Source organism: Leguminivora glycinivorella, chromosome 15, assembly GCF_023078275.1.
Source record: "Leguminivora glycinivorella isolate SPB_JAAS2020 chromosome 15, LegGlyc_1.1, whole genome shotgun sequence".
NCBI lineage: Eukaryota > Metazoa > Arthropoda > Insecta > Lepidoptera > Tortricidae > Leguminivora > Leguminivora glycinivorella.
Genome location: NC_062985.1, coordinates 1186108 through 1201458, shown reverse-complemented (window position 1 = coordinate 1201458; position 15351 = coordinate 1186108). Strand labels below are relative to the sequence as shown.

Here is a 15351-nt window from a genome sequence, read left to right as displayed (position 1 = left end):
GTTTACTTTTGTCCTAAGGATCCCATTTGTTCAATGTTTGATAAAACATAAATTGAATCAGCAACCTGGTTTGTCCAAATGCTCGAGCGAGGTCCTTATAATAGGCTATGTTATATTATACACCTATTATTCCTACGTATAAGGGACTCGTGGGTCGGAAACAATTAACCCCATTTTAAATAATGTCTTGTATATATTTTTAATATATTTCCTGTATTTATATTCCTTACACAATTTTACCTATCTCGCACACTCTTATCTCAACGCACTAAATTCTTTCACAAATGTCGTTCACTCTGCTTATTATACCTCAAGTGAATATATTACTGCCTTAGTTTTATCAACTTAAATAGCAAGTTCCTAAAGGTAAAAAGAATCTGGATTGCTACGCACAACTACGGGGTCCTACCACTTACTAGACGATCACAGTATTTGTTTTAATGGCCAATTTTTAATAGTGTATTGTTTTAATTAGGGCTAACAATTTGGACTTAAGTTAGGTAATTTAGGGTGAATTAATTAAGGGGTAGCGGGGTGTTATAAAGTGTTAGTCCATGACCAGGATGTAATAGACCCTAAATATGTCCAATTGTTAGCATATTCAAGTGACATGTTGTCACAAAGTGTTGCTGTGAATGAGATATCCTTTTTGGGAACTTGCTATCCTTCATGCTGAAACTTTATTTTAATTTTGTATCATTCGTCTATTCTTATTAACCACTGTGTAATAGTCTAAGGGGCAATCAAGCTATTGATAGTTTTCTAAGATACGTTTCATTTTGAAGTATGTTTTGTAAGTTTAAGGTCACTAACCTGGATTTTTAAACAAAGTTATAATCCGATATTGAAACAGAAACTTTGCACTTTAGCACACAGTTCACTCACTTTAGACATAGCTGTGTAATTTTAAAACTGTTGTAGGCTTATCACTTATCTAATTAGATTTTTATTTCACGTTTAATTCACTATCGAAAGAATTAATGACAGTTAGTACTTATAGCCAAAACTTATTAACGTTACCCGTTACGAACTTAGGACGCGGCTTTATACGATAATTGGAATCACGTGTGCACATGGTATTGTATGTAAACAATAACATAATTATCGATCAACAACGTGCGTACAGACTGATAAGAGATAACACGTGCAGAAAACTGTCATCGACTAGGGACACCGGGGATAGAAGAAAGTATTTGAGGCTATTGTAAAAATGTCAAGCCAGCTGTCAGTGAAACAATTCAATCGGAATGACAAATTTAGAAAAGTTATTCGTTTCTAGTTAATACTTATTTCTGTTGAGATAATCAAAATAAGTACAGACTAAATTTTATGGATTACCTACTGGGAAAGTTTTGTACTAAAACAAATTAGTCGTTACTGAAAGCAATTACGCACAGATCGACTGTCTTGTGGTAATTTTGTGTCGAGGGTTCTTTAAAACGATATCATGGAAGATTATAAATACTTAGATACATCAAAATAATTTAATATTAAAACGTTGTACATGTTTTATGTTAAGGGAAACTTTTACTGTTTAGTGAATCAAGATTTTCCGTTCTGTCGGTTATAATATATCTGCCAGTCTCACTAAATAAGGTAGAAATAAGCAAGGAAATACTGCTAGTATTTTAGGTACTTTGCTCTGTGGGCCTCTGTAGGAATTGATTTCTAACTAGATATGGCATGTAGCATGTATATATGTCATGTACAAGTTGCTAGTATTGGCATGTTCTTTTAAGAAACAGGATAAGCTAAATTTATTGACAAAATGATAGAGAAACTTGATTAAGTATACTTTGTCAAAATCGATTCTTCATGTGTCAAGTGTCGCATATCATGGTAGATGTCACTTTGACAGCAAGACAATATCATGTTCACTCTTACCTCACTATCTTCTCGCCCCTTTTCCGTGTTATCAACTGATTAGTGATAAGCTGTTATCAGCTAGAGAAGAACTAGGAAATAAAATGATGATTGATCTAGACAAGCGTTAAGCTGTGAAATATTTATTTTAGCTGTGATTATACTGACAATAATCTTATGTTGTCAACAGGGCGACTCATTGATTTGATTTTGATTTATTTTTAAATAAAATTAACAATAGAATAAGTAATGGTATTCATAATCATAGGGAAACGAGTAGCAATTAGCACGTCTCATACTTACTAACAACTAAGGATTAGTTGTCTTCCACTGAAGTGTGAACAAATTATAATTACTTGAAAGAGATAAACATTCAAGTAGCTTATTGACAAGAATGTCAAGAACATACAACCTAGAATTTAAGCATAGTTCTTAAGTACTCAAGTAAGGAGTTAGGCACACCATTCATTAACCTCAGGCAAGCTTATAGCTAGGAATATTTTTATTGACAGTCAGTAGTCACTATTTAAGGTAGTATTCAAAGCTGTGTTAACATGAAGTTGTTCACATCAGTGAACAGATTGCAGTAGCTAATGTATTTAATAATTAGGGATACGGTGAATCACACACTAGCAAAATTATGAAGGAAGGTGGTAAATGAAACACCCACAAAATGCTTTATTAGTAATATTGGAAAGGTGCACAAAAAAAAAAAAAAAACCCAGAGCAGGAAAAGCGCCACTCCATGCAGGAAAAATAGAATAGAGAAGTAACTTTTAGTTAGGATTATTCAGGCAACAAAGGGAAAAAAAATATTATGTTGATGACTTTTGAGAAGTATCTTGATGTGAGACACGTTGAGTGATGATCATATTTGGGGTAGTAAGTGTAGGCGTTGGAAGTGTTTGTATGTGGAGAGAATTTTGACTCTTTCATTGAAACCTGGAACAAAAATGAAGGGTAAATACATTTCAGTTAAAACATTTATATTGCCATTCCACTATTGGATGTACATTCCTTTCTTATACATATAGGTCAACAAGTCATATAATGAATTGCATTGTTTGTCAGACATCTTCATGAAGTCAGCTTCAATGATATTGTAATATTGTATTGTCATCCCATTTATTGGTTTTATAAAATTTCAGCTCTTTAGGTAGCATGTAGCTAGTAAATATATCAACTATGGAGTAGTCTACAATATAACCTGAGGTTACAATAGGAAAGCATAATTGCCAAGAGCAAGCTTTTTAAAATATTTATCAATAGATTGTGATTAGAGTAAATCCAGTATACTATAAAATAGAGCAAGTGAGTTGATCATAGGTTTCCTATATTTATGACTTTGTCAGATTATCCGTCAGTCTGTGTTTTGATTCTTTAAACCAGTTATCAGTGGATGGAGCAGGTTAGCATAGATTAAGTACTTATGAATGTAGATAAATAAGCTAGACTTAAGATTTTAGACTTAGTAGTAGTGTTTGTGCCAAATATAGTGCACAGTATAATAGTTTGGATGAACGAATGGAGTCAGTCTGTAGTAGACTTGCTATTATTACCTCTAGAATCAGGAATAAGAGCAAATAATATTATTTACCCTAGAGTAAATCAAAGAATAATAAATAAATAACTAAAGCATTTTACCATTGTCTATGTAGAACAGACATACAGGAGCTGAGCCAGGTCAGCCTGGGAGTCATTCTGTTGCAAGTGAATGTGTTTCGAGCACATACACACATTGCTCAGTCAAAGGGGCATGCAAATGGAGTTTCAATTTGTACACAGCCGGGGAAGGGGCAGGACGTTGATCCTAGTATAATGGCAGTATTGTTCAGCATGCTCTGGAAAATTTAAGAAAATATTTATTAATTAAGTAGGAAATAAGTCCTAGTTATAAGCATAAGTTATAAGAATAAGATTGGTAGAGATTTTATAACTAAATAGGTATTTGATCATTTTATTAATTAGGGTCTATTTTAATTACGGGATAAATTTCAAATTCTATCATACTAAACTATTATCGAAATAAAGTTTAGCCAAATAGAATAAAAGAGAAATAATTGATTTAACAACAACATAAAAGTTAAATAAATAAATAAAAATTGAAGGGGCATTTTTGTACAGGCCTACTTGATTACAAACTAAGCATGATTCTTATTATTGACATTCGGTAATGCTTACATTCTTCATTTATACAATTTTTGCTTAAAACCAACATTGCTTGGTCAAACTTTAAAATTCATTCAACCTCCTTGCATCATTCCGGTGTTTGCCACGGCTCATGGAAGCATGGAGTCTGCTTGACAGCTAATTCCAGGATTTGGCGTAGGCACTAATTTTCAATAGGTCTTATTGAAATTAGTCTGGTTTCCTCACGATGATTTCCTTCACTCAAAAGCAACTGGCAAATATCAGATGACGGTTCTCAAGGACAATGGGTCGCGGTTCGAACCCGTACCTTATAATTCAAGGCATACAAATAATTTTATTAACACTAGGTGAGATTAGTTAACAGATTACAGAATCATTAGACATTAAAAGTGTAACTTACATATTACGAAGCAGTACAGGTGATGCAAGCCGTGATCGTCGGTGCCTTGTCTACTCATGGAAGCGGTCCGTCGAAAAATGAGCTGCGACTGGCAGGTTTGAGCTGGTGGAGCGAGGTCACGAGGGTTGCTGAAGATAGGAGGGCGTGGCGTGAGCTTGTGAAGGCCCTTTGTACCTCCGGGGTGTCTTAGGACTACAACACCCACACATAACTGGTAAGGTAGTATAGTGGCACTGGGGCTTAACTCCAAGGGGCATCTAGCACCCAATACCTGAAACATGTAAATAGGCGGACATAAGAAATAGGAAGTTGTAGGCTTACTAAAATTCTCCATCTCTAAGACCAGAATTAGAATGTTATTGTAGTGCGCTATAGGAATTAGACAATCTCTCTATTGGAAAACATTTTACCATTTTAGCAAGTCAAGGTTTAAACTAAACTATGAACTGCTTTGTGATGGACAAGTTAAATACATTATTACTTACGGCGAAAACTTGGCTAATTCCATTATGGTATCATCAAATCATCATGAAAGAAAACCACGTAGTTCCACTGGCGTCATGGGGTCATTTTATTATTGTAGCTAAAGGTTCGGTTTGTTTCATTATTGTTCATGATGTTTTCCATAATCTAAAACCAAACAAGCATTTATTTATTACATTCGTTATACACATTTTGTGTTGTATTTACCACATTACTAACAACATATATCATTACTTAGTTAATGTATTACTCACTTTTTTATGATTTATAACAAATACAAGCCAGCAGGTCGATAAATTACGTAATTTTCAGTTCCAAATAATGCGTGTACGTCTGAACGGCATCCATTTTTCTTTTATTTCTGTCTGACTGACAGTAATGACGTGGCAATGACGTCAGCATAGCAAATGTTGCCATAGAAAAATCAAAAGGGCTCTATAGATCATAAGACATTTGACGGACCGGATGCGACTAAAATTTATCCAGTATGAATGGGGCTCTGCAGACTATGTGGAACGAATTGTAGAATAATAAAATAGAGACAGTGATTTGACGTTCACATTCAATCTTAAAGCTTTTTTTAATATAAATATGAAATAAATAAATAAATATTGGGGACATCTTACACAGTTCAACTTGGCCCCAAACCTATCAAATTTTGTGCTATGGGTGCTGGGCGACGATATGCCTATTTGAATGGATAAAGGCATGCTTGTATACAAGGGAAACATCCATGATTCATATAAATATATTCTGTGGAGTTTCATTGAGGAGAAAAATATTATTATAGTAAAACTTTGTTTAGACTGCTAGTATACTATGACAAATTAAAAGGTCAGTTGAAGAACACCAAATTTCAAACCTTCTATGTTTTGCTAAATAACGGATCGTAGAACCATATTAATTATAACATAAGATAAATAGATAATGCGTAGTAGTATAGGATTTACTAGCTTTTGCCCACGGTTTCGCTCGCATACTGTTCGAAACGTAATTCTTGTTCAATCGTTTACAAAACAAAGTAAGATTTCAGTTGGATCTGTAGATTTCGATGTACGGTACGGTAGCCATACTACCATCGTTGTGTAACAATGCAACAATCGTTGCAATCATTTATTCAGAAAAATAGTACCTACATGTACAATATTATGTGCAACCAAGTCTCATAATTCGTCATGTTTGGAAACTTTCACTCATGTGTCTTTCCATCTTTTTTATGTAATACGTCGGTGGCAAACAAGCATAAGGCCCGCCTGATGTTAATAAGCTAATGATAGGTCAGTATGTATGTATGTGTGTATGTTTGTAACGATAATACTAGAAGATAGTTATGTCATAGAGTTAGAAGATGTTATCAGAGCAGTCAGGCGTAACAAGTTAGGTACTTGTATTATTTTTCCTACTTACAAAAGGAGAATTCTTAGCAGTATCATCTTCCATGATTTAACTTTGCGTCTTGAACTATAGGTTAAAAAAAATGTAAGTAATTAATACTTAACGGTAATTGGCATCACATACAATATTTTGCAGTTTTGCGTGCCGTTTGTATAGGGTTAATGCGAAAGTTAAATGTAAGACGTGATTGCGTAGGGTGATTCATAAAGTAAAGAATAACATAGTACTTATACTTATGATATAAGTATATATATATTATTTTTAATTTCTGATCAATTTGAAAAATTGATAAAGCTTTTTAATTATGATATCATACATTATTTTTACTGTCATTATCTAAGTGGACTTGCAGGTATGACAGAAACAGTGAAATTGAGCGCATGAGGAAGGATGAAATCTGAACGAGTAGTATAAATGAGATTCGCATAATAGAAAGAAGAGAGGATTTAGCTAGATGAATGGATGAAGAGTCGTTTGAAGATATGAAGGGTTTCCTCATGTTTGCAAGTTTGAGAATAGTGACGGCAGTTATTGGAATTTTAGAATGGGGAAAGGGTTACACAAACTTGATACCAAAAGAGTTAGGTGTTAGGATAAAAAATTTATACCTTTTACAGGTACATTCTTTTGGTAACAACATACTCTACATGCCGCTAACAAACGAACTAAACACACACCCTGTGTCTTTATGGGATAAATCAGATAATTTTGTCTGGCATATATAAAAAAAAAATGTGACTTAACATGGAATCATATTTATAAAATTGTTGATTTGATTAAAACATTGATTGTCTGATTACTCTTATAATTATACATAGGACATTATGCCGAGAAAGGAGGAAAATTATTGATTAGTATTGAGTTGTGGACTGGTTCCTTGAACTATGGGGAGAACAGTTGTCAGTGGCTACCTGAGAATAGAAAGGCTTTTTCTTTCTAGTGAAGAGATCTTTGTAAGTTCATAATATCTGTACAATGGAGATAGCGGGTTACCTGTCGGACAATGTGACTAACTACCCATATGAGGATGCAAGGATTTTACCATTAGGGTACATTTGATTCACAACCAAATGCTTTTACTGGAATGAAAATTCTGGCTGATGGCAATTTGACTCATGTGTCTGGGTAACTATTAAGTTCATAATTCGTGCTGGATCAGTGAGGTTCTTTTGAGTATTGGTCATTTTTATTCACCACAACTATGAAAATGGGAAATTGAAAATTTCAATAACTGAATTATTTTATTGGTTATTTTTGTTTAACACAAAATGTTATTTTGAATCAAACGAAAATAAAAGGGGCAGATGTAACGGACCACACAGTCCTCGGTTCAAATCATAAGATATAACTATAATAATTATGCTTAGAAACAAATGCATACAGAGATAAAAACTTAAAAATTGCAAATAAATAAAACGAAAACAACTTACATACGAAATGGAATTCCAACAAATTAAAAATAGAAATTCTCGGAATTAAAACCGGCACAATAGGCGTTTTAGGCACAATAGGCAAAATCGGCACAATAGGCGTTTTAGGCACAATAGGCAAAACCGGCACAATAGGCGTTTTAGGCACAACTGGCGAAATCAGACATTATTTGCCATAAAACAACACAGCGCATGCGTTAAAATCGGGACAATAAAACTCAGAGCGCAGCGTCAGAGAGGTCATTCGGCGAGGGAACGTTGAGGTGTTCACATCTGAGGGATAGGTAGGCAAGTATCGTTACTAGGAATCGTTGAAGGAACACATCAGGAGTTTAAGTAGGAAGCGGACTTGAGATACAAAATTGAGAGGTTGGAGACTGGCGAGAAGGTATCTTGGTAAAGTAGACTAGAAGACTACAAGTAAGTGTCCAAATTGTTTATTTTGAATGTGTTTATAGTTGTAATTTTAGATTAGTGCTATTTTTTGAAGGTGATAATTTTAAATAGTGGTACTTATTCATTTCATATGAACAAGATATTCATGAATGTTATATTTATGTGGTAATTATTTAAAGTCGTTCAAATTTCAATTTATTTATTACATACAATTAACACTAACGGTTAATTTGGAATATTATTAATTAAAATTCGGATCTGAGTATCTCTAATATGACTACTATATATAACAAATAGATACATAAAATATTACACATATTTACTTTATGTACATACACATTCTATTAGCTAGAATCTCTTTGGGTGATTAGAAGGATTTTCATACTATTGTCTCATCCTTAAGTAAGATAATTTTGCTATATCAATGAAAGTAGGATTAATAACCTTATTTATTGTTCATAACATGTAAACTTTATTAGAGTTAAAGGATAACTTGTGGGAATTAATACTAATACTAAATACTAGGGAGGCATAGGACATCTATGGATGTTAGGATCCTGTCGCTATCAAGGAGAATCATTGATATAAAAATAAGATTGTTCACAAAAGTTGAATCATTGACACTGGCCTCGAGATTGGCAGACTTTGGAATCATCATTCCATTTTCATAATATGGTTAACGATATCGTTGTCTGGGAGATCAAACAATTCTAGCATTGACTAGTGAAACACGATGTCAAGCAATGGACCACTATACTCGGAACGTGGGAAATTGCACGCATATAGAATTTATATTTTGTGATCTTGGACAACCTTCGATGGCTATGGCCGAACCAAAATATATATATGGGATGGCGTGTGAGTCTGGGGTTTTGTCGTTCGAAAGGCTAGATCAATGAAGTATTTGTCTTAGTATCAAAAGAAGGTCAATGAATAGGCCCAATAAAGGGTATCAAAATAGATATTCTGTTTCCTTGATAGACCAGGGGTAGGCAGAGCAGTTTCTATCCTGACGGTAGAGGACTAGGTTGCAGAAACATCCCAAAACATATAAAATTATACTGGGATTAAAGGGTCCTTGATTAAATATTTGATATCTACTACTATGGTAGTACATTTTTAAGTAGTGCAAAGACACTTTACATCAGTTTACTTTTGTCCTAAGGATCCCATTTGTTCAATGTTTGATAAAACATAAATTGAATCAGCAACCTGGTTTGTCCAAATGCTCGAGCGAGGTCCTTATAATAGGCTATGTTATATTATACACCTATTATTCCTACGTATAAGGGACTCGTGGGTCGGAAACAATTAACCCCATTTTAAATAATGTCTTGTATATATTTTTAATATATTTCCTGTATTTATATTCCTTACACAATTTTACCTATCTCGCACACTCTTATCTCAACGCACTAAATTCTTTCACAAATGTCGTTCACTCTGCTTATTATACCTCAAGTGAATATATTACTGCCTTAGTTTTATCAACTTAAATAGCAAGTTCCTAAAGGTAAAAAGAATCTGGATTGCTACGCACAACTACGGGGTCCTACCACTTACTAGACGATCACAGTATTTGTTTTAATGGCCAATTTTTAATAGTGTATTGTTTTAATTAGGGCTAACAATTTGGACTTAAGTTAGGTAATTTAGGGTGAATTAATTAAGGGGTAGCGGGGTGTTATACTGTGTGCGTAACTGAATGCATAAACGCTCACGATAATATTTCATTCGTAGCTATAAGTACTATCTCTATGGTTCTTGCGTATTAGTGCGACAGAGTCAGACTAATTTTCTGCAGCGTTTACGGATAAAAATATTAATAATCCTGAATTCGAATCCCGGGGTTCGAATCCCGGTAGTGCATTCATTTTTGTGATGAGCACAGATGTAAGTATTTATATAGTATATATCGTTGTCTGAGTACCCACAACACAAGCCTTCTTGAGCTTACCGTGGGCCTCAGTCAATATGTGTAAGAATGTCCTATAATATTTATTATTTGGGTACGTATCACAATGTCTTAAGTTAAAAAACCTAACGTTAAATGACCTACGTTCAAAATACCTCAAATCAAAATACATAATGGTGTTTCGACCGAAATTCAAAATACCTAAAGTTTAAAATGGTGCATATTATAATGTCTAAAATAAAAAAACTAACGTTAAATGACCTACGTTCAAAATACCTAAAATCGAAATACCTAATGATTAAATCCGAAAAGCAAAAATGTCTAATAAATGGGGCTTAAATAACCGGTTTACCCTTGAATCGTCGACAGACAATTAATCGAATATTATTTCAAAGACAACGTTTCAAATAATTTCATTTCATCGACAGTTCATATCGTAGAATGATCGATACAAGTCAAATTAAACCGTGGACTTTTACTTCGTTGATAAATTATTCCGAGTATACTTTATATCGTGGTATTTTATTTTGTGTTTTTACATTTTATTTTGTTTTACATTAAATAAAATTTATTACGTGTAATATTATTTCAATTGTGTAATTGTGTATACCTAAGTATTTCAATTGTAATTTTTTCGAAAATTTTACAATTTGTAAATTATCTTATGTTTGGTCACAACTAACGTAGCCTTCTTCTAACCTAACCTAAACCTATTTTAAAGGTCGTGCGTTGATGTGTAGGGTCGCAGTTCTAACCTAACCTAAACCTAATCTGTAAACTGTTTTTGCGCGTGGTCACAGTTCTAACCTAACCTAAACCTACTTTAAAAGCCGTTCGTTGTTGTGTAAGGGCGAAGTTCTAACCTAACCTAAACCTACGGGACTCTACCCACAACAGGAACGAAAGAGATGAATGTCAGAAACAGTATGCTGAATGGAAGTGCGAGAGGAATGAAAAGCGGGAACTGGAATGCAAGTGGATAGTTAGACACAAACTCCGATCTTGTCGGAGGAGCATTGAAAAAAAAAAAACCTACTCTAATATAGGATTTAAACCAATTGGGTTCCCATACTAAATGCAGTCAGTAGAGTCGGTTAGGTTAGAACTGCGACCTCAAGAAATACAATATTTTGTTAAGAATGCACGAATGTCGCGGTTAGGTTAGGTTAGAACTGCAACATCAAATATAGTAGTATTTAGCTATGATAAAAATTCTGCGTGATAAATTTCGACAAAACAATGTTATGCATAAAAACTACTCGACGAAAAACCTTTATGCACAACATATATTCGAATTTCGAACAAACAAAAATATGCCTAGATAAATTATGCGTAATTATACTATGCTTAAAATCAATACTTCAATATACTTACCCACTTTTACGCTCGCGGAACCTACCCTACTACTTCGGTATTTTGACCGGTTAATCATTTTAGGTATTTGACCATAGGGTATTTCAAATGTTGGTGTATAAAATTTAGGTTACATAGTTTTTGGTATTTCAAACATTAGGTATTTAGTCCAATAGGTATTTTAAATTTCGGTAGTTCGTGCGTAGGTGTAACTTGCTTAGGTATTTAAAATCATTAGGTATTTTGATTTTAGGTATTTTGAACGTAGGTCATTTAACGTTAGGTTTTTTTAATTTTAGACATTGTGATACGTACCCTTATAATTTATTTAATATTTGTTGAAAAAATAATTGCTCTATCTTCAAAAACCAGGGAGGAAGTAGTCGAGAGCGTTTGTATGGAGAATTGACCCCATGTACTTTAAAATGTGCAACCCTTCTTTATCTCTTATTTATACGCTAATTTTGAGGTTATAAAGGAAAACGCACAGGGCAGGTATAGCATCGTTAAAGCGTTCTCCCTCAGTTATTCGCTTCTGCGATGGCGACTTAGCTTGATTGCCTCAATTGATATTTAGATTGCTCGAAGGGAGCTTACAAAAGATTAATATGCAGAAATCTACCAGTTACTGGCTAAATTGAAATCAATTTTCGTAGGCTTATTAATGCTAATTTATTACTTACCCGGGTTAACTTCGGCATGACATTTATTGGACTGGAAATGATTTAATTCACAGCTTTGTCATAAATTCGTAACTAAATAGATGCGCTTAGTTTGAGCCAAATTTTGGCAATTTGAAGGGTCAGTAAGTAATTCGTTGCATAGTTGTTGTTCGGGCTGCCAAGAGGGCGTATCTGGGAAGACCAACTGGTGGCCGCCCGGCGGGTCGGCCCAGATACCGCTGGGGAGACAGTGTGATGGCGGATCTTGTCAGCTACAAGCCGAAATGACAGGAAGCTGCGCAGGATCGGGATAAGTGGAGTGCTCTCGTTTTGGAGGCCAAGATCCTCTTTCGATTACAGAGCCATACTAGTTAGTTAGCTTTAGTGTCCCCCACTGCTGGACAAAGGCCTCCCCTCTCCCTCCACTCAACCCTATCGCTTGCTCTTTCCCGCCAATTCGGATAAAATGTTTCCAATTCATCGCACCATCTCCTTTCCGGTCTGACCTCGGGGTCAGGTCGGCCTACACTTTAATCTTTTATTAAAGTGAAACTTCGACTTCCAACTGACAGCGCGTAACACTCAGTCATTGTTACGTTGCGTGAAGTGCCGCTCACTCAGCGCGTAACATTCTGTCTCAACGCGACTCACTCATTGCATTCATTCACTTATTTACTCAGTGACAGAACAGAATGCTCAGAATGGTTTTGAACGGTTGGAATGTGTGTAGATCTAGTGCAAAATGAATTTATGTGTGTTTTTCAATAATTTGATCAAATAGCAATGTAAAATATTTAAAACAGTAAAAAGATTGACATAACTATACGCAACAATGTGATTGATCACTTGACAAAATGTTTTTGAGGTTATGTCATGAAGTTTAACTTCTGCGCGGAGGGACTCCACGAATTGTTTTTTTTATCTTATTAACTTAACAAAAAAAATATGCAACATACTTCAGCTTTTAAATTTGTAGCGTACCTTAAACTACGCACTTCGCATATTTTTTTAAAAAGGCAAAGTCGACGTTTTTTTTGCTGAGAACACGCATTTAACCGATTTACTAGACCGAGCTGATCTCATTAAAGCTCAAAGGTACGAAAAATAACCTCGCGGACAATTTCTTTTTAAATGTTAGCTGAAATATTTGCAGGCCCCGTAGCCGAATGGCATTTCTGCGACGCGAAACGCCACCGAAACGCTGCAGAAATGTAGTCTGGCCCTGTCGCGCCAATATGTAAGAGCGATAGAGATAGATAGCTACAGCTCGTGAGCGTTTGTACATTCGGCTTCGCACACAGGCATGAAATGCCACCCTAGTGATAATTATAATTCTGAAACGAAATATTTTTGACGACAGTTTTATAATCAGAAAGTAGACGCATAAATCATTTCAGCCCTTCAAAAGGTTTACTAATCTTATTTAAAATTTCAAAAATCATTTTTGTGCTTTATCGTAAGTACAGTCAACCAATTGGAGCTATTAGAGACTATGTCAAGCAAATAAAGAATACATACATACATACAACCATGTCATAGTGACGTTATAAGTCAGGTTGTAAGAAATCTCTTACTGTTTGTCATTTTGACATGGTTGTATTGGTTGTAGAGAGGCCTATAGGGCTCCAATTGGTTGACTGTACCTATATGTTTTTGGCCTCAAGGGTGATGAATATTACTTTTATTACGCACTACTACGTTAACAAGCAGGTACAGTCAGGTGCAAAGATATTATGTATCAGGAAAATCGGGTCATAAAATATGGTATTACGGATACACGGGATTAAGGTGCTGTGGAAAATTATTTTCGAGTAAAATTTTTGGACAGTCACGATCAAATATATTAAGCGGCCAGAGCAAACAGAAATATCTGAACATGCCTTATTGCGTTGACAATAGAGGCCAGGTACCGTAGCCGAATGGCATTTCTGAGACGCGAAACGAAAAAACGCCGCGAAAGGTAGTCTGACTCTGTCGGGCCAATACGCAAGAGCGATAGAGATAGATATCTACGAGCGTTTCGTTTCGTGAGCGTTTGTGCCATTCTGCCACGTACTCAGTTGACCGCTCCGATATATCTGAAGTAGGTACTTTACAGTTAATTTACAACACATTCCGATTACGACGTTTCGAAGCCTTTACAACGCGTATAAGATTGGTATACACTCATATTTTTACACTTGACTGTAGTTGTTATTAAAATCCATATTTCACTCAAGAAATCCGAACGAAAAAGGTCCTTTACTAATGAGTTTTTTTTACTTTAATATCAAGAAACTTTTGAATTTCAGCATCATTTTACCTTTAGAAACTTTTAGCGTACCTGTCTGTCTGGATTCCATTTCACACCTGCGTTTAAGAAAATTGCGAACACTCGGATTTACATTTTTATTACTTTCTCACATAATTGAAATTTGGCAACATGTTTCACAGAGAAAGCAAACAGTAAATACCTACTCGAATGTATTTTCATTTCGTAGGTATATAAGTAGATGTGAGCATTGACACAGAATATATAATAGTACAAGTACAGAAGGCCCACTGCTTTGATGTTCACGAAATGCCGCCTTTTTAAATGCCTACAAAATTCTAACAAAGAAACGAGCCGCACGTGCGCAGCGTCGAATGATAGGGTTGCCTATGGATTAAAACGAATTAATTCTCAGATAAAATGTTATACTATAATATCCAAGTCTTGGGTACTTTCTAGGTAAATATACAGTATTTATATATATTTGTTTAAGCCTTCTGCATCACAAGCCTTATTGAACTTTTCCGTGGGACTTAATCAATAAGATCAGTGTAAGATTGTCCTATTTTATTCACGATGTCTATTTAACTAAGCATTATTAGCCATTCCACACGTGGACATCGCATACGAACCTTGAAAAAAACTCGCTACGTAATGAAACAATTGAAAGTGCGAACGTGCGTTCCGTGAGAACGCGCGCCACCCCTGATTAGGCCGCGAACTCGCGGCCGCCAGAATGTACTTGTAGCGCGGCGATAGAATCGCGGAGTGAGCTGCCCCGCATTGACTAGAATTGGTAGGCCATAAATTATATTAAGAGTTTTAAATGATTCACGGTTAGGTTCATTAGACTTTATTGACCGGGATATAGACCATGATTACCTTCTGATTTTTATTGGGGTCCCGATAATATCGATTTAATCGGGATATAGACCATGATTACCTTCTGATTTTTATTGGGGTCCCGATAATATCGATTTAATATCGGGACCTCAATAAAAATCAATATATAAAAGTTTTTAAAAAAATACCACCTTCAAAAAATAAGCGCG

The 15351-nt window shown here is 34.9% G+C and overlaps 1 protein-coding gene and 1 long non-coding RNA gene across 2 annotated transcripts in view; both read right to left on the bottom strand.

The window, feature by feature from the left end:
- Positions 1-15351, bottom strand: part of LOC125234161 (adipokinetic hormone/corazonin-related peptide receptor variant I-like) — a 93793-nt gene that overhangs the window by 64440 nt on the left and 14002 nt on the right. The window lies entirely within an intron of this gene.
- On the bottom strand, positions 4549-5415 carry LOC125234153. The gene is made up of 3 exons (XR_007177945.1): positions 5152-5415; positions 4900-5044; positions 4549-4685 (listed from the first exon to the last, which is right to left on the bottom strand). It is a non-coding gene; the product is annotated as an uncharacterized LOC125234153 (long non-coding RNA).